We start from the raw sequence: 20996 nt of genomic DNA, 5'->3' as shown, positions 1-20996 counted from the left end.
ACATCTTCCCTCTTTAAATTCTATTAAAAGCCTGACTTTTGTATTCTGAGATGTTGATTATTAACATATTATTTTAATATGATGCATGAATTTTGCCACCTATAGATTATTTCAGTTAATCTCTGCATGAGTGCGCAGCATCCTACTGTAGATGCTAACAGGAGGTCAGGATGGAGGTCATTACCCTTTCATTTCCCAAACCATTATTTCACAAGAGTAGAAAAATGGTCATTTATGCCTTTACTTATTAGTTATTATTATTATTATTTATTTTTACTCATATTTATTATTCCTATTTATTAGTTTCCAGATAACTCATTGGAAAAAAATAAGTTTGTCCCTGAAGGGTCTTTGTAATGGTGCCACCAGTAGCTAGCTATATTATTGGGAATGAAAGTACAACGCTGGCCACGTCACATCTAGGGCTAGTCTACTTTCCCATGCCATTCTACTCAAGGCATCCGGTTGATCTGCTACACCCTTGAGAGTTTCCCTCATGTAATTCACAAATCCTTGTTGGTTGTGGTATATATAATTAATCCAGTCTACTTTTTTTTTTCCGTTTTGTTTTTTCTAGATAGGGTTTGTCTGACTGTCCTGGAACTCCCTACGTAGACCAGGCTGGCCTTGAACTCAGAGATCTGCCTAGGATTAAAGGCATGCACCGCCACTGCCCAGGACAGTCTACATTTTTATTTAGGGTAGGTTACCAAAATAGTACTGACTCAAATCCTGCTGCTATTTTGTTCTGGGTCTTAAATTCACCAGGGGGCCTCCTACTGGCACTGGATGGAATCTAGATAAACACAAAGCTCAGATGACCCTGCTGGAGTCAGACACTTCCCTTATGGCATGGCAATGGAGACTGACCTTGGATAGACTGCTGAAACACAACAGTGAAAAGGATAGATTGTCTTACCACCACCACCACCCCAGACCCCCAAGGAGCCGGTTTCCAGATGCAAGCACATAAGGGCCCTTTTATTCAGATTCATCCTAGGCCACCACACAGCAGATGGAAGGAAATGTGGCAGTGGCCACGAGCCCAGGTGTAGAGTTTTTATAGGGAAAAACCACAAGCCAGGAATTACATGCTTGGGATTGGGTAGAAGGGATATGGGGCAAGGTGATTTTTTGAAACTATTGGTCTAGACTTTGGGCACGAAACCACATTTGAAACCATTGGGCTAGACTTTTTGTCGGGGAACCACAACTGCTGAACACGATTATCTGGACTGCTCAGCAGGATTATCTGGATATCTTCAAGGGCCATAAACTGCAGACAGAATGTCTGCAGGAGGGTACTGCTCTGTATCTGTTCGAGTTGTCATGGCACATTCCTGAGGTCCTTCCTGGAAGTGAGTACAGCAGGTGGTCTGAGATGGTGGCCCTACCCTAAGATGGGGTCTGTATTGCCTTCACAAGATCCCAATTAATGCTTGCCCTGATACCTGCAGGCATCTGCTCTGACAGTGCTCAGGCTGGAGCGGTGTCATCTACCCAGAGGTCTCAAGAACTCCAATTCTTCCCCACCACCCCCACTCACTTTTAAGGCAGGAGGTGTAAATGGTTCCTACACAGGGAGTCAGAAAGTGTGGGTAGGGGGTTTTCTGTCTTGAACAACAGATGCCCCTTGTGGTTCAGGAACAGGAAGGATAAGGACTTACAAGGTGGCGTCCCTTGGGGTTATCTTGTCCTGTAAGAAGCTCATGCATTCCATCCCTGAGACTGAAGCAGGAACAAGGCTCCCCCTGGAGGGGCGTGGCCTCCCGCTGTGCAGGCTTCCCGAATCCCTGCTGTGTGAGCTGCAGGCCTCTTTATTTAATGCACGTTCCAGCCATGGATTTATTTCCTTAGGCCCAGTTTCAACCGCTATAGTTTTTCTGAAGCCTTTATTTCTTTTATTTGTATACTCCTAGCCCTTATGTTCCAGTGACGAAAGGGCCCTGGTCTGAGTCTTTGATTATTAAAAGACAGGGTTACATGGACGGCTCTCCAAGTTTTGTAGAGCATTTTCTTTTACTATTTGAATTTTCTTTTTTCTTTTTTGAGACATGGTCTCTCTACAAAGCCCTGGCTGTCCTGGAACTCACTGTTTAGACCAAGCTGGCCTTGAACTCAGAGATCCACCTGCCTCTGCTTTCTGAGTGCTGGGATTAGGAACTTAATTCTTTTTTTTTTTTTTTGAGACAGGGTTTCTGTTATGATATATTGCATGGGGGGACCTGGAGGGTATCCCATGTGTGCAGGGAAACATGCTGCAGTTCAGCCAGGAAATAGAACAAATTGGAACAGATCTGTGAGGGGCCCATTCTGGTGCAGTTAGCCACTGAAACTGCAGTTACACCCAAATGAAGGCTAGACAATAGTGCCCAGAGAAGAGGGAGACTCCTACCACAAGGAGACCCTCTGAAATTAAAAGCCTCTGCCTCCCGAGTGCTAGGATTAAAGGTGTGTGCCACTACCACCCGGCTAAGGAAATAGTTTATTATAATAGAGAGACAAAGAGAACGATAGGAAAGAGGGAGAGAGAGAGAGAGAGAGAGGGGGGTTGAGGGTGCGCACCTCATGGGAGGAAAAAAGAGAGGAAGGGGAGGGGTTTTCCCTTAAAATGAGGCTTTTACATCAGGACGTAGGGCGGGTCAGAATATTAACAGTTTCTCTGTGTAGCCCTGGCTGTCCTGGAACTCACTTTGTAGACCAGGCTGGCCTCGAACTCACTGAGATCCTCCTGCTTCTGCCTTCCAAGTGCTGGGATTAAAGGCATGCACCACTACTGCCCAGCAGGAACTTAATTCTTACCTGTCTCAGCTGCAAACAGAATGCTTAACCTGCAAAGTATATTTTTCCTGTTTTGGTCTCATGCAGGAATGAACCTAGTTTGTCTTTATTATAAGACGGTTTTTTAAGCCTAAAAATGAAGGCAAGCTGGTTCACCAGATTAGATATTCATTAAACTGAAAAGTTAATGGAGAGGTTGTTTTATGGTTAAATCAATCTTCCTTTTCCTTCCTCTCCTCCTCCTCCTCCTTCTTCTTCAACAGGGTCTCTCTACATAGTTCTGGCTGTCCTGGAACTCATACATTTTATAGACCAGATCATTTTGTAGATCACAGAGATCTGCCTGCTTCAGCCTGGGAGTACTGGGATTAAAGATATGTGCTGCCCAGCACCTCTTTAATCTCAGCAGAAGCAGGTGGATCTCTGTGAGTTTGAGACCAGCCTGATCTACAAAGCTAGTTCCAGGACAGCCAGAGCTACATAGAGAATTCCTACCTCAAAGAAACAAAAAGCAAGCAAACAGACAAAAAGACATATGCCACCACATCTGTCTAACCTTAGAGATTTTAATAAACTTTAATCACCTAACATATATCTGTTCTGTTGGAATTTCCGGCTCACCCCTGCATCATCTGGGAAGCTCCATTCCTGTCTCTCTCCAAACCCACCCTCTGAGAGAGCCTCCAAACAAAGCTCCAAAAAGTCCAAAGATCTGCAGTCTTGGTGGCTACTGCAGCTTCTTTGAAGTTGCCAGCCACCCAAATCCCTGCTTAAGTGCTCAGTTTTTGACCATACTTGGGCACCAATCCAGCTTCTGGTGGACATGTCATCACCCTTGGCCTACAGGCTATAAAATCTCCCTGCTTTCATTTATGGGCGAGACCTCTCTGGCCTCGATCTCTGGGACCTGAGCACCACCCATGAGTTGCTCTGCTCAAATAAAACTGTTGTTATTCCTTTTCAATTCAATTTGATCTGGCTTACTGCATTGGCAGAGAAACTTATTATGGGGGCAGGGAAGGGTGCAGAAAACCTATCAATATCACCCTTAAATCTCATTTCTACCAGCTGGTTGGGGAATTTTTCATCTGCTGTCATGTCACCCAGTGCAGGTTCTCTTTCCCAAGCAGCCATAGCATCTCTTCTTGCTAGCCCCCATCTTCATCAGAGAAGAGAATACTCAATATTGACATCAGCTCAGGCCAGAGAGAGTGATGCTTGATAATTTAGTTCATTTTAAAAATTTTGGATTTCTAAACTGGTAAGGGAGATATTAACAAATCCTATCCTTCAGCCATCTAGGGGAACTCCTTGAGTGGAAATGTTGGTTGAGAGTGCTTGTTTGTGGGTTAGAGACATGGGGCTCAGTGGTTAAGAGCACATACTCCTCTTGGAGAGGACTTGAGTTCAATTCCCAGCACCCACATCAGGTAACTCACAACTGCCTGTAACTCTATGTGATCTGATACCTCTCAGACCTCCTCCTGCACACACACACACACACACACACACACACACACACACTAATTTTTTTAAAAGATTTATTTATTATGTACACAGTGTTCTGCCCGCATGTATGCCTGTATTTCAGGAGAAGGCACCAGATCTCATTATAGATAGTTGTGAGCCACCATGTGGTTGCTGGGAACTGAACTCAGGACCTCTGGAAAAGCAACCAGTGCTCTCAACCTCTCAGCCATCTCTCCAGCTCCATACACATAATGAGAGAGAGAGAGAGAGAGAGAGAGAGAGAGAGAGAGAGAGAGAGAGAGGGAGAGAGAGGGAGAGAGAGGGAGAGAGAGGGAGAGAGAGGGAGAGAGAGGGAGAGAGAGGGAGAGAGAGATATTGAGATCCTTTGTTGATACGGGAAGATATCCTTATGACACTGGATTAAGACCTGTAACCAGGGCTGGAGAGATGGCTCAGAGGTTAAGAGCATTGACTGCTTTTCCAGAGGTCCTGAGTTCAATTCCCAGCAACCACATGGTGCCTCACAGCCATCTATAATGAGATCTGGTGCCCTCTCCTGGCGTGCAGGCATATATGGAGGCAGAATGTTGTATTCATATAAATAAATAAATTAAAAAAAAATTACGACTTGCAGAAGATAGGAAGAGCTTCCATGCTGTGGGTTAAACAGAATATACTTTGTGAAAATGGATACTTTTGCAAAATCAATATAAACATCATTCATCAAAAATCCAGTGACAATCTTCACAGAAATAGAGAAACAACCTTAAAATTCACTTAGAAGCACAGAAGATCTTGGGGAGATAAAGCAGTCCTCAGCTAAGCAAAACAAGAACAAGGCAGGAGGCATTGCCACACCTGCTTTCAAGTGGTAGTACTCAGTCATAGAGATCAGATCAACCTGACCTGGGCACTAAAACTGGGATGCAATGACAGACAGGAAGGCCCAGGTGTAGACCCATGCAGTTTATAGCCTCCTGATTTTGACAAAGATGCCAAAAGTACACACTAGAGAAAAGACAGCTCTTTAAACAAATGGTGTTGTGAAAATGGATAGCTACACGTAAAAGAGTGAAATCTGGGGCTGGAGGTGGTGGCGCAGACTTTTAATCCCAGCATTTGGGAGGCAGAGGCAGGTAGATCTCTATGAGTTAGAGGCCAGCCTGGTCTACAAAGTGAGTTCCAGGACAACTTAAGGCTACACAGAGAAACCTTGTCTCAAAAAAGAAAGGGGGGGGGGGGCGGGGAGGAAACCAAACCTGGTGGTTAGATCTCATCTTCACAAAAATCAATTCTGAAAGGATCAAAGATTTTTTTTTTTTTTTTTTTTTTTTTTTTGGTTTTTCGAGACAGGGTTTCTCTGTGTAGTTTTGTGCCTTTCCTGGAACTCACTTGGTAGCCCAGGCTGGCCTCGAACTCACGGAGATCCGCCTGGCTCTCTCCCAAGTGCTGGGTTAATAATAGGCGTGTGCCACCACCACCCGGCCAAAGATTTTTTTTAGCTTTTTTTTAAAAATTTATTTAATGTACATTGGTGTGAGGGTGCAGAATCCCCTGGAACTGGAGTTACAGACAGTTGTGAGCCACCATGTGGGTGCTGGGAATTGAACCCGTTTTCTCTGGAAGAGCAGCCAGTGTCCTTAACCACTGAGCCATCTCTCCAGCCCCAAGGATCAAAGATTTTAATGTAAGAATTGAAATTCTAAAACTGCTAGAGGAAAAATATCTCAAGATTTAGGTATAGGTAAGGACTTTGAAAAAAGGACTCTAGTCCCTCAGAACATAAGGCTGACTGTCAACAAATACATGAAACTGAAAAGGTTTTATACAACAAAGAGTTAACTGAGGAAAGAGGTACCCAAAGGAGAGGGAGAAAATCTTTGCCAGCTATACACACAACAGAGGATTAATATGTAGAATGTACAAAGAACTAGACAGCTAAATACCAAGAGATCAAACAATGCAGTCAAAAATTGACTATGGCATTCCTGTGGGTTGCCCACCAAAACAAAAGAATCAGACCCTGCTCCTGAAGACAGCACATGTCACATGTTCTGGTTTCAGGACCGAGAAATCAAGCTGGAACTGGGGTGGGTGCGGCTTCCTGGAAGGCTGGCTCTCACAGTTCCGGAAGTGTTATGAGGCCGTGTGAGAGAACTGTCAGTAACCGGTTTACCTAGCGGTGGACCTCCAGTGTGGCGCTACTGACAGACCTGACAAGATGTGTCCCCGGTGCAATAGCGCCAAGTCTTACGGGAGTAACCAGCTACTTTCTGATGGATTTGGGGCCTGCGCCAGAGGAGGGAGTTCCAACATGATACTGGAAGCTAAGCTCAAAGTCAATGATTCGGGCTGTCACAGTTTGGAAGCCACTGCTGCTGTTCTGCTGAATGGATATGATATGTCATTAAATTACCTTCCAAATAACTATGCTTATGTTAATCCTACTGGTTGAGAATAAGGCCACTACCACAATTTAAAGCCAAATTTGAAGCAAGCTTTAAATACTGGCCAGGTAGATGGACTCTGGCCAGGTCCATCTCTGGGTTCCTGGGAAAATGGCAATGAATCATACCTTGCAGAGGCTTAAAAGGGCGACCCCATAAGGCCACCATATTTCCTATCAGGTCCAATCAAGGGCAAGCATACACCTAGACGTATTTCCTGCCAACATCTAATTATGGGCAAGTGTATATCTGACATACTTCCTGCCCAAGTACTCCACATATGATTAAGCTATAAATATGTGAGTGTATGTGTGTACTCATTCTATAAGTTCTCTTACTCCAGAGAACCCTGACCAATATAGCCCATAACTAGCCAACGTGATCAGAACAAGTGACAGCTGAATACTCATCTATAAACTGTACATCTGTTTCAACACCCCACCCCAAAAGCTAAGGACACACCATGGAAGAAGGAATGGGAAAGCTGTGGTTCCTTGCCAGAATTAGATGGCACGACCTATTGTAAATATTACACACTTTGGATATAGGACACAGAAATAAAGCTGGAACCAGTCTGGAAGCTCCCTCCCTGCTGGCGAGTGTTCATAATGTCAGAGGTGTTGTGTAGGCTGCTGTCTGAGAATAGTCATCCATGGCTTTACCTACTTGTACATCCAACATGCTATGATACAACCTCTCAGTCAGGATGTGCCCACTGATGCAGTAACGGCATGACTGTTGTGTGGGCAACCAACTGTTTTCTGTTTGGATCTGAGGCCTGCTCCATGGAAAGGAATACATGCCTGGTATGGGAAACTGGGTCAAGAGCTTATGGGTGGTGAACTCACAGGCCGTGGTAGGGACTGGGGGAGTTTACTACTGATGTTTTGCTAAACAGACATGTGGTCAAACTACCTTCTAAATATGTGTGTTTATTTTATACCCATAGCCTAGTGTTGCTGTCAGTATTGATCAGGGAAGCTTCTTATTGTAGAGGGTAATGGTTTGTGCAGAGACTCACAACTTTTCAAAATGTCAAGAACAAGTGATTGCTCAGTCCTCAGCCCTGAACAGGACATCTATAATACCCCCTCCAAGGTCATGGGACACTGCAGGCGAGGTTGTGGGAAGAGTGTAAGAGCCAGAGGATGATGGGGAATGCTGTGAGACGCTATCTTCTGAATGTGATGAGGCCATTACAGTTACAAACACAGTAATGGTGGATGTGTGCAAAACCGGCTTAAAACGAAGACAGGAAAGCAGAAGGGGCTGGTGGGAGGGGGGGAGGGGCAGCAAGAACACAAAACACACTAAACAAACAAATAAATGAACAAGTAATGCTAGGAGACCATAGTTTTGACTGCAGAGCAAGTCTTACTAATACACGAAGTCTAAACAGTTAATTGTATTGTGTCAGATCGCAGTACAGCAAAACTAGAAATCAGTAGAAGAGAAACCCCAGGAACTACACAGACACTCAGAGGCTGGACAGTAGACTTTTTTATGACCAGTGAGTCATTGAAGAAATTTGGGAGGGTGTCCCAAAGTTCCTGCCTCAGAGGAAAATGCAAGCACAGCTTACCAGAGCCATTGAGATACAGCTAAGTCACTAATAAGAAAATGTATGGCTGAGTGTTCTTACAGTAAAGTCAGAGATAAATAAATAACTAATCATGTACTTCAAGGTATTAAAGGAACAACAAACCCCCACATACTAGAGATCAGGGCAGAGAATAGTGAAATAGTAAAAGAATAATATATAAAATCAACAAACCAGAGTTTCTTCACTGAAAAAATAAACAAGGTTGACAAATTCCTAAACTAGGCAAGTGAAAAGGGAGAAGGGTACAATTAATTCCAATGAAATTCAAAGGAACATTAGAAAAGACGTTGTATATTTATACATAAAAAACAAAACTGGGGGCTGGAGAGATGGCTCAGAGGTTAAGAGCACTGCTTGTTCTTTCAAAGGTCCTGAGTTCAATTCCCAGTAACCACATGGTGGCTCACAACCATCTGTAATGAGATCTGGTGCCCTCTTCTGGTCTGCAGGGATACATGCAGACAGAACACTGTATACATATAAAAAAAAAAAACTGGAAAATTTTAGAAGAAAAAAATTCCTAAACACATGACTTACCAAGAAGAGATCAAGAGGATATTAACACCTTAGACTAAAGGCCCATGACAACCGAGACGAAGCAGAAATCAAGTCTTCCTGAGGGGCTGGAGAGAGAGCTCAATCAGGAAAGTGCTTGCCACCCAAGAGGGAGGACCTGAGTTCTGATCTTCAGCATCCACATAAAAAGATGGACATGGCTGGCATGTCCCTTTAGTCCCAGTGCTGGGGAGGCAAAGGAGGATCTCAGAGATTTACTAGTGCAATCAAACCCCTGAACCCCAGGTTCAGTGGGAGATTCAGTTGGATAAAGATGGGGAAAGCAATTTAGGAATGTGTCCAATACTGACCTCCATGTGCCCCTGTGTCATCTACTGGTTTATTTCAAATCGAAACATTCCTTTCTGAAGTGGGTGGGGGACTCAGGAACTCAGGAGGTTAACACAACACCATGGGTCTGAGAAGTGGAAACTTACAAGATTCCACTTGTAAAAAAATAAAAAAAAGATTCTTGAAGCTCTCCCCCCCCCCCCTTTTTTTTTTTTTTTTTTTGGTTTTTCGAGACAGGGTTTCTCTTTGTAGCTCTGTGCCTTTCCTGGAACTCACTTGGTAGTCTAGGCTGGCCTCGAACTCACAGAGATCCGCCTGGCTCTGCTGCCTGAGGGCTGGGATTAAAGGCGTGCGCCACCACCACCCGGCTAGCTGTCTCCCTTTTTATAGGAGGAGACGGAGGAGACTCTGGACTCTGACCAGTGGAGCTGCAGAGAGGAGAGCTCTCTGACCTGAAGAGCTGTTTGTAAGGGGTGCTGACAGCCCCAGCAATGTAGCCTTTGGTGCATTATTACCTGTGTCGTGGTGGTTTTTTTCAGTGATGCAGCTGTGAGCATCCCTGCTTCTGTAAGTAACCCCTCACACATGCCGGTTAATAACTCCAATAAAAACTCAATGGTTTTCCAACTGAGACTTCAATGCCATCATTATTTTGGTTTGTCATGAGTTCCCTTTGTGGATGAGTCCGTGTGTGTGTGTGTGTGTGTGTGTGTGTGTGTGTGTGTGTGTGTGTATCTGTGTGTTCGTCTTCCTAGGGAAAAAGTCACAGGACACTATGTATGCACATGTGCACAACCATGTAACAAAAATAAATAAATACCACACAAAATTTCAGTGCTCTGCAAACTATTCCGTGTAAGAGAAATAGAAGGAAAACTACCAAGCTTATTCTACAAAGCCAGGCTTAAGCAGTAACAAAACTAGACAAGGATAAAAACAAACCAAAAAACAAACAAACAAAAAAGGAAAACAACAGATCACTTTCTCTGAGGAACATAGACACAAAAATTCTCAATAAAATTCTTGCAAACTGAATGCATAAAAAGCCATTTATAAAGTTCAATATCCCTTCAGGACAAAGGCCCTAAAGATGTTAGAAATAAAAGGAACATATCTTAATAAAGTCACCTATAGTCAACATTATACTAAATGGGGGAAGACTGAAAGCATTTCTTCTGAAATCAGGAGGGACACAGGAGTGTCTATTTTCCACTCGCTTATTCAATATAGTACTTAAAGTTTAGATAAAGCAATTTGGCAGGAGAAGGATAAAGAAGGTATACAATATGAAGAAGTAAGCCTGCTTGGAGATGACAGGGCCTTAAATAGCTCATCAGAAAATTCCTAGTATTGATAAACACTTTCAGTGAGTAGTTGAATATAGAATCAACATAAAGTATCAATAGCTTTTCTATATACCAATAATGAACTTGCTGGGAAACAGATCAGGGAAAAGTCCAATTCATAACAGCTTCAAAAAATACCAGGAGAAAACCTAGCTGAGGAGAGAAAAGATTTCAACAATAAAAACTCAAAGATACTGAAGAAAAATGAGATGATGGGAAGATCTATCATGCTGCTCATGGACTGGCAGAATTAATATTGTAAAAACATCTACATTACCAAAAATGGTCTAGAAATTCAATACAATCACCATAAGGAAATCCGATGACATTTTCCACAGCATTAAAACATTTGGCTCCCACTGATCCTTAGGCCCTCTGACCACAGGACAAGTAGCTGAGTACCCTAGCCTCTCCTTCTCCCACAAATCAGAACCAATTGTCTCCACAATGAAACTTAAACAACAACCCTCAGCACTTATCCAAGACCGATAAGTCAAGCACTGCTGTAAACATCCTTTCAGTATGAAAGTGTCCAAGCACTGACATAAACACCCTTCTAGTATAAGAGTGCCAGAAATGCATTACAAAAGGTAGGAACTCATTTTGACCCACTCATAACTGAAAATTAAAAAAAAAATCTTAAAAAGTTAGGTCAGAAACTGTAGTAGGACAGGCCCATAGGGTCAAGGGAATTGGCTCAGACCAGTTGCCAAGGTATGCACATAATGTACTCTTTATGAGCCAACCTGGAGTCTGCCTGAGGGCCTAGCAACAGTTATTGTCAAAGAGTTCTTAATTGTGCCCAGCCAATAAGAGACGACCACACAGACTGGGAACTGAGAGGAGGGTATATAAGGTCTTCCCTGTTATTGAATAAATGAGTTTGTTATTTGCCTTCAATGGACTCCTGGTGTCTGTGCCTTCTCACCCCCCTCCCCTGAGGGAGCCATTAGAATCCAAGCAACAAGAAACCACACATTTACTACTGATGTTGGATTTTGTAGTCTACTGTGGCATTGCACCTTGAATAGAAGCCTAATAATCAGGAACCTACCATGGAAAAAGATGTGCCCTCTCTTGATACCCTAAGTTATGGGCAGGAAGTTCTAGAAATTACACAGCTGGCGAACCAAATGGGTACTAGGCATATTTAAAGATTGTGGTCCCTTCCGTCCCTTCTCTCTGCCCACTTACAGTTTTGGGAGGTGTCAGACAGGTGCTGATAATGTTGATTTCTACCAAGATTCCCAATGATGCAGATGTCCTGAACTGTATCTGTAGATCCATTATGGTAGATGTACGTGCTTTTCTCCAACGGATGTTTCTGACACTATGGCAGACATGCTGAAAGTGTAATGGGTTCAGTGGCCTGATTATTGATAGTCTTTGCCAATGTAATTAGCTAAGATGAGGCCAGACTGGAGTAAGATAGGTCCTTAACCCAACAGGACTTGTGTTATGTAAGATGAGACAAAGAAACACACAGGGATGCCATGAGACCATACAAGTAGAAATGAAATTCTGTAGCTGGTTAAGAAACCAAGAATTCCTAGCAACCAACAGGAGTTGAAGGTTTCTACTCTATATGCTTCAGAGAGACCATCGCCCTGAAGATACCCTGATTTCAGATTTCTAGCCTCCCAAACTATCAGATAACGCATTACTCTTGTCGCAACTCACTCAGTTCTAGTACTTTGTTTCAGCATCCATAGAAAATGAATATTCTAGCTGGGCATAGTTACACACACCCTTAATCCCAGCACTCAGAAGCAGAGGCAGGTGGATTTCTGTGAGTTTGAGGCCAGCCTGGTCTACAGAGTGTGTTCTGGGATAGCTAGGGCTACTTAGTGAGCCCATGTCTGGAAACAAACAAACAAACAAAAGAAGAAAGTGAATATTCTAGGCTTGGTGCCAATGAGTCATCCCCTTGTATCATCTACCTTTGAGTGTGGATAGAACCCGAGACCTGCTTCCCACTGGTATACCATGGTAAATGTGAAGCAATGTCACTGCTATAACATTATCATAGGCCTGTGCATTTAGCAACTGCAAGGACAGCTTCTCTTTGTTCAAGAAAATGGTCACGTGGTGTCAGAAAACTTGTGCAGGCTCCTTAGACTAAATTCAATAGCCAGTGAGAAGCTGGAGTTCTCAACTCAACTATAAGGAAGTACATTCTGCCACCCCTGACGTGCTTAGGAGGGGATCCAGATAAGAACAGGGCTTGGCTGACACTACAAGTCAAGATTCACCGAATGTTAGCTTAGACTGTAGGCACCTAACATTTTCTTGGGATGTACGCATTATTGTGGCTGGAGATCTGTTGTGGTCTGAATGCAAAATGCTCATAGGCTCACATTTTTTTTTTTTTTTTTTTTTTTGAGACAGGGTTTCTCTGTGTAGCCTTGGCTGTCCTTGAACTCACAGAGATCTACCTGCCTCTGCCTCTCTAGTGCTGGGATTAAAAGGGTGCGCCACCATCATCCAGTGGGCTCACGAGTTTTAACACTTGGTCTTGTGTCATCCCCGTCATGTCGTTGTGTGTCCCCCGCCCCCCATACTGCAGGATGTATGTCACCTGCAGTGGGCTTTGAGGTTCTATAGCTCAGCCCTATCTGGCTTCATGTTCCTTTGGCCATACCTTCCTTGACATGGAAATGTAAACCAAAATACACTTTCTTCCCTAACTTGCTTTTCTCATCATAGCAAGAGAAACAAAATTAAGAGGATTGATGCTGGGGCTGGAGAGATGACTCAGTGGTTAAGAGCACTGGCTGCTCTTCCAGAGGTCCTGAGTTCAATTCCCAGCACCCACATGGTGGCCCACAACCATCTGTAATGCAATCTGGTGCCCTCTTCTGGCCTGCAGACATACATGCAGATAGAACACTCATATATAAAATTAAAAAAAAAGTCTTTAAAAAAAAAAAAAAAAGAGGGTTGATGCTGTCTGTTGAGCTGAACCTATCAATTGGACCATACACGGAGCTTATACATTACAGTGGCTTCTTTTTTTTTTCTTTTTTCTTTTTTTTAATCATGGTAGCTGATTTCCCATAGCAAGTATTCCAAAAGTAGGCAAACTTTGCTGACCTTGTAAGGGTTTTGGTGCCTATCACTGAAGCAATGTGGCATCATTTCTGTCTTCTATTAACTTCTTGGGTTATCAGCCTGTGTAGACAGAGGTGACTGAGACACCGACTTTTCAAGAATGAGTGACAAAGGACTTGTGTGCAGTTTGCTAAAACTGCCTGATTGTTACTGCGGTATGCCTTACATATGCAGATCTTAACTGTGCATTCAGTGGATGGTAAGGACTATATGGACTCATGCACATTCCACTTGAAGATATTTCAAGTCACTACCAGCTCTTCTTGTTGCATGAAGAAATACGGGGGGAGGGGTCATACACTATATATCTGTGCTCAGACTCTTTCAATGTAAGATTTTCTGATATATCCATAATACTGTTCATGTTTTGTGGACATATTTTATTGCTGGGTTTAATTCCACTGCATAATATTCCAGTTTAATTTAAATTTTTAGTGTGTGATTACAAATGGTCACTACAAATGGAAATGTTAGTTTTGTATACATCTTCAAATGTTATCTAAGTATTCCTGAGAGTACTCTCTCTCACTAATCAAATCCATAAAATTTGAATGCCCAAAGACCTTTGACATAATTTACCCCTGTAGATGATGATTGTTTTCATGAGCCTCTTGGGATTAAAGAGGCTATGGCTTATAAGGTCTACTACAAAGAACAGAATGGTACCTGTGCTGGATGGCTGTATGTCAACCTGGCACAAGCTAAAGTCATCTGACAGGAGGGAATTTCAATTAAGAAAATGCCTCTGTTAAGATAAGGTTGTAGTAGCAAGGTGGTGGTGGTGCATGATTTGATCCCAGCACCTGGGAAGGAGAGGGAGGTGAATCTCTGTGAGTTCGAGGCTAGCCTGGGCTACAGAGTAAGTTCCTGGAAAGGTGCAAAGCTACACAGAGAAACCCTGTCTTGAAAAACAAAACAAAATAAAATAAAATAAAACAAAACAACAACAAAAAGATAAGGTTGTAGAGGGGCTGAAGAGAGGGCTCAGCAGTGAAGAGCAGTAGGTCTGAGAAGCTTACCTGTCTGCCATAGAGCCTAGTATATGGGCACACAAGAATTTCATAGCAGAAAACAGCTGATATATATTAAAAGCTAAATAACACTAAATATTCCTTGATAAATGGCTTCCTCTGGAAGGACTCCTTGGTTATTTGGAGTTATTAGGTCTATTAGGTCAAGGTATAGCTTATTATATACAGCTGAATCTCTATAATATATTCTTGCGGCTCACTGCAGTGTTTCATCAGCAATAGTAATCCTAACTAAGATGGTACCTTAATGTGAAAACTTCTCTACATTATTCTTAAGTTATTTACAGAAATGCTCAGCATGAAGAATTACAGTGGCTTCAGATTAAAAAATAAAAATTTCCCCACAAACCAACCTCTCCTCTCTCAATTTTCTTCAGATCTCATCCCACGAAGGTTAAAATAGAATTAAGAGGGAGTTATGTTTCCAAATTGTCAGTCTGTAGGAGGAGCACAGTATTGCTGGAGGAGTTGACTGTCATTACTGACTACAAAGTAGTATAGGCTCCAGTTAGAATGACAAGTCCTTTCTTTCTAGGTGTTCCCAACCTCAACACTGTCTCCATAAAAAGACTGAAGGCCATTGTGTTTCTCAGGGAGTTTGGAATTCCCTTAATGGAAAGTAACATGTAAGTATAGGATTTTTAGAAAATTAAAAAAGTTATAATTAGAAGTGTAGGGCTGAAGAAAATCTCAATGTGCATATTCCAAACCTTTGCAAGCTTGTAAGGAAAACTTGTTTTATAAGGCTAGGGCCTCTGCTATGGACAGTAGCAGTCTATTAGGTTACTGAGCTGATTCATTATTTAGATCCAACAAAAATATTAATAAAACAGATTTATCCCCTGGATTCTGCCCAGTGGTCTTGAATGCAGAGTAAATTGTATACAGAAGAAAAGGACCTTGAGATTGATGAAGAGCTAATTTTTTTTTTTTTCATTGTGAGCCTAACCTTTAAGAGCTGAGCCTTCTCTACAGCCCAGGAATTGATTTTAAAAAAAGGCTTATGGTATACGCTACAAATCTAAAATTTGTATCTGCTATACTAAGAACAAGGTCAAGTGTGACATGAGAGATTAATGAGTGTACCTTAGAAACTGGATCAAAATAAAGAAGTTATGAAAAATACATGATAATGACAAAACAAGACATTTATTTTTCATATTCATTTGGGGGAAAGGGAAAAAGTCAGTTTGTCCTATCAAATACTGGTCCTTCTGGAAGAATTTCCACTTACCCTATAGAATTAGATAACTTTCTTGATTACAGAGGGTTTTGTATTCTTAATTCTTAAGAACTTCCTTTGAAGAGAATGGTTACAGGGTGAGCCTTTGTGAGCAGCTTCGCTGGTGCACAGCCAGGCTCCCTCTCTGGGTGAAACTTTTCCCACACTGGCCACAGAGATAGGGTGTTTCTCCTGTGTGGATTTTTCCATGCAGAATACAATTCCCCCTGGTGTGGAAACTCTTCCTGCAGTGAGAACACGCATAGGGCTTCAGACCTGTGTGAACTCTGATGTGGACAATTAAGCTCCCCTTCTGACTGAAAGCTTTTCCACACTGGTCACATCTATAGGGCTTCTCACCACTGTGAACTCTTCGGTGAACAGCAAGGTTACTTTGATTCCTGAAGCTTCTCTGGCAAATGGCACATTCATAGGGTTTCTGTCCAGTGTGGAGTCTCTCATGAACAGCTAGACTGCCTCGCTGACTAAAGCTTTTCCCACACTCTTTGCACTGATAGGGTTTCTCTCCTGTGTGAATTCGCTGATGTGTAACTAGATTGCCTTTGGCTCTGAAGCTCTTTCCACACTGGGTGCACTCAAAAGGCTTCTGACCAGTGTGGATTCTCTCATGCAATGTTAGACTACCTTTTTGCCGGAAAGACTTCCCACATTCCTGGCAATCATAGACCTTCTGTCTCACTCCAGGGGAGTCTTCCTGTAGTGTCTTAGAATCTGGGGACTTTTGTTCCAGCTTCTCTCTTCTGAAAGAACTCTGGAAATCCCAGCTTGACGATCCTGTGGCCTCTGAATGATCATATTTGTGGGCTTCTGTCATCACATCTGGTAAAACGAGAGGGAAGTCATGTAAGATGCACCAATATGCTGAGTGAGAAGAACAGGGAAAAAAGAAACATAACCCTTAGAGTGCTTATTATGTGCCAGGCATTTTACTATGAACTTTGCATACATAACTGAATCCTGAAAATCATCCTGAGATTGCTACAGATAAGAAAGTGAGAGCATAGGGAGGTCACATAACTATTAATAGGTGTATTATCTGTAGGATTCAAATATTAGCATGCTCCATAGCTATGTACTGCTTTTAACTTTAACGTAGCCTCCCAAATTCTTGGGAGATAGACACGTATTACTACTACTACTATTATTATTATTATTGTTATTTTATTTTTATTTTTTGGAGGGGGTGCTGAGAATTGAACCTGGGTCCCCTGGAAGAGTAGCCAGTACTCTTAACCACTGAGCCATCTCTCCAGCCCTAAGATGATTACTTTATAAGCAATAAAAACAGGCTCATAAAATAAGAAAATTATACAGAGAATCACACAAGTTTTTTCCCCCCTTCCAAGTTTTAGCTGACTCCCAAACAGGTGTAGAGTCAGTATACAAAGGGACTAAAGCTTGAAAACCTTAAAAGCATCCCTTTAAACACAAGCATAAAATCAAGCACAGGAGAGACCTATTTTCGTGAGAAGCCCTGAGGCTTACACTGTACTGTCGGCATGAAAGTCACCCTATTCCAGTCCACTCTCCTGACAGTATTTATGATCTCAGGAAATAAGCAGCAAAATTTCAGATATTTTATGCCTATGCCATGAATTCTTACAGGATGCAGCCTCTTGTCTATCCCATGATACAGAGGAAAAGCCTGAAGCTTAAGGAAGGACATAACTTCTTTAATAATGCAAATATGATTGGAATTTCTTCTTTTAAAATTCATGCTGTTTTTCAGTCTACTAAGCTACAGTACAATTGATCCAGTCTATTCATTTTCTAGGGGTCATCCCAGAGAAGTCTCTTCCTCGTTTCCCTAACTTTTTCATACTCAGTGATAGAGCTGAGAGCTAAAGAGACTCATTCGGCCTGAGACAGCCTCAGGACTCTCTACAGGAGACAACCTCCATATCAGACTGTTTCTTTCCTTGCTTTGTTCCATCATTTCCAATGCCAGCTTGCAGGCTTTTCCTGTCCAAATGAATGCATCTTCTGCTTCTCAGTACTGAGAACAGGGACTCTGAAGGTATCCCAGCAACCAGCTGACTCACTCACTGAAAAATGCTACATTCTGGGCATATCTTCCATGACAGTCCAGCAGGGTAGCTGTTGGAAACCCAAACATGTCCACTCCTGCTCTGTGACTTTAATCACCACTTCCTCATATGATTCTTCCATGGGCCGGGCTTGAGTACCTGAGGAAGAGAAAATAAAATAAAGCAAACCAAACCAAAGAGCAAACAAGAAAGGGCAGAACCGATTACTGAGAAAGAAAGTCAACAGGAGGTGCAGTTTGGGGTGTAAGCACAGGAAATCAGGACTGCCTGAGGTAGTATCAATGCAAAGTGGGCTAACGAGAGCAGGACTGACTGTACAGAAAATGACCGAGGAGCAAAGAGGCAGTGGACAGCAGACGACACAGAGCACGGACTTCATCCTGTTAGTCCCCAGTTAAGGGTCACTTCTGTTGTACTTTGGTCTTGACATGAGATTGGGGTCCTCCACTTCCCAGGCAACTGTTGCTGATTTTGTTCCTCAAGCCTAAGAAGTCAACATTTCAGCCTTCCTGACTGGTATGAGGGAAGAGCTCCAGTTCTCCTTTCCAGTTCCCCTGAAGCTACAAGGACCTAACAAAAGACTTCTTGTTACCTTCTGGCAATTCTTAGCAGGCCCTAGATCCAAACCATCACTTTCTCCCTTTGGAATGTTTATTTAAGGATCAAATTCCTGGATTTGTACACTTTATATTTATGGAGCGGTACACAGTATAATCTTTGTTTCACTATGTCCAATCAAAATGCTGGACTCCTAGCTTAATGAATTAGCAATCTGATGCTATAATTCCCTGTTCTATTAACCAAGTAGCTGACCCTTCTACCCATTCAGTCATATTACTGTGATGACAAGAGCATTCACTTCCAACTTGGAACACAAAGTACAAAGGGCTCCCCTGAAATGGTGCAAATGCATTCATTTAGAAATACAAGATACTATTGATTAGAAATAAAACCAACAAAACCCCCTGCACATTCACAAAGAAAAGCACTTGGTGCCACCTCCTTGGGGTTGGACTTCTGTCACTGGAGTGTCTATAAAAAAACACGGTTAAGTCAAAAATCAGTGAACAGAACGTATACTTCAACCTCTCCATCTGCTAAGAGGTAGCCAACAAATATCCCCTCAAATGTGTCTCCAGACTCTCCCTGATTAATAACAGGAAACTGCCAACAGGAAATTGTTGATCTCAAGTCAGAGCAATCAAATTCTCGAAGACACTTGGAAGAACGTGGTTTCATTACACAAAACACTGCTCTTTTCCTATTAGAAATGCTATCACAGCTCAGAATTAGGCTCTGCCAGACTTGGATTCTTGCCTTGGTTCCCTAGGTGTACGATCTGGAGGAAAGCAGCTTAAGAGCCCCGACTCTAGTTTTCCTCACTTACTAAGCAAGTTAACACCATCTCATTAGCTTTTGGAAGAACTGATGACCAGAAAGTGAGCGATCTCTTACATTTGAGACACACCCTACAAATTCAAGGCCTAAAATGGTGCATTCTCAGGAGAGAGGGGCTGGAGGACAGACAGGATGATCTGTGGGGTCGGAGGAAATCTTAACACGGCAATTTAAGGAGCGATCAGGAGCTCGTGGGTGAGGGTGAGTTCCCCCTACACTGGACGCCACTCCCTTCTCATCTCCATGGGCACGAACTCTGCACCCTCCGGGCCTAGCTGGACCTTCCTGTGGCCCCTCCCACGCTCGCGGGGCCCCAGCCTCCCAGGGGCCCCGACATCGCAGCGGGGCCCCTCCGCAGCAGACTGCGGCCCACCCACTCTCCGACCAGCGCACCCTTGTCAGCAGCTTGGCGACTGCGGCCCGGCCAGCTGGCCTGGCCTGTTCACGCGCTCTGGCCGGGGCGGCGGGCTCACGACACAGCCCCCTCTCCCGGGCGCACAGACCAGGCCTGGGCCTCACTCACCGCAGCAGCGCGCACCCGCAGACAGACAAAGCCGGCGCCGAGCCCGTAGCAGCCGCAGCAGCGACGAGCGGCGCCGGACCACAACTCCCAGGAGCCCCCGCGCGCGCCCCGGCGCACTGTGGGAAGCGCCGCCGCGGTGCTGCGGAAACGCGGAAGATTGGTCCGGCGCTGGTGGGTTCTGGTGGAGGGGAGCGCCGTCCTGTGGAGGAGCGGTAGTTGATGTCTGGGGGTGCTGAAGACGTTAAGCCACGCAAGACTCAGGGTTCACTGTAGGGCTCAGAAGCCGGAAGCCAGTATTTCCGACAAAGAATCAGGAACACCAGCTGGTCCGTTTATAATAAGATTGGTCACCTAAAAGATGGACGAAGCACCGCCAGGCTTCGGAACTTAGGCACCACTTCGACTAGTTGCGTGACCCAGGGTGGGAGTCTCACCCTGTGGGGAGTCCAGAGCAGATAGCAGCAGGACCCCACATGGCACCTACCCGGGGCCGGGAGACCTTCGGAACCAAGGGAAAGCGAGGAAACGGTACTCCCTGAGGCGGCATTAACATTTTCTTCTTAACCGAAGAAGTGTGACCGAAGGGTTGAGATTAGACCACTGCGAAAATCACCAAGCAGGTGGAAGAGTAGCCCTCTTCCACGAGTTGCCTCTGGAGAGAAGCAGCAGCTCCCGCAGCCGAATCTTTGGCCCTGGGAGGGGCGTGGATGCTCTTGAACATCCAGGAAAAAAAGCTCTCTAAAAAGCCTTAAGTTTCCACCGACTGCACTTATTTATATGCGTTTCTAATGGCTTTTCTAAAGGACGTTGTCTCCTCCTGGAGCCGTGACAGAATCTTCCCTGGTGGTCCCACTCCAGAGTCCCCCCTCAGTAGACTTATTCATCCTATTGAATGAAGGACACCATAAGAAATGTTTCCTCAGCCGGGCGTTGGTGGCACACGCCTTTCATCCCAGCGCTCGGGAGGCAGAGGCAGGTGGATCTCTGTGAGTTTGAGGCCAACCTGGGTTACAGAGTGAGTTCCAGGACAGGCACCAAAACTATACAGAGAAACTCTGTCTTGAAAAAAAAAAAAAAGAAAGAAATGTTTCCTCTTGCAGTACCCTTGTTCTTTACCCAAAACTACATGTGTTAGACTGGACAAAACAC

General features: G+C 43.7%; 1 long non-coding RNA gene across 1 annotated transcript; it reads right to left on the bottom strand.

The window, feature by feature from the left end:
* Positions 1 to 15765: 15765 nt before the first annotated feature.
* Positions 15766 to 19978, bottom strand: LOC128098605 (uncharacterized). Its single transcript, XR_008214294.1, has 3 exons — positions 19848 to 19978; positions 17925 to 18064; positions 15766 to 16697 (listed from the first exon to the last, which is right to left on the bottom strand). It is a non-coding gene; the product is annotated as an uncharacterized LOC128098605 (long non-coding RNA).
* Between the last annotated feature and the right edge of the window lie 1018 nt (positions 19979 to 20996).

This window comes from Peromyscus californicus, unplaced genomic scaffold (assembly GCF_007827085.1).
Source record: "Peromyscus californicus insignis strain IS unplaced genomic scaffold, ASM782708v3 Scaffold_6__1_contigs__length_162567912, whole genome shotgun sequence".
Taxonomy (NCBI): domain Eukaryota; kingdom Metazoa; phylum Chordata; class Mammalia; order Rodentia; family Cricetidae; genus Peromyscus; species Peromyscus californicus.
The sequence above is the reverse complement of the archived record's forward strand: the minus strand, read 5'-3'. Positions and strand labels throughout refer to the sequence as shown.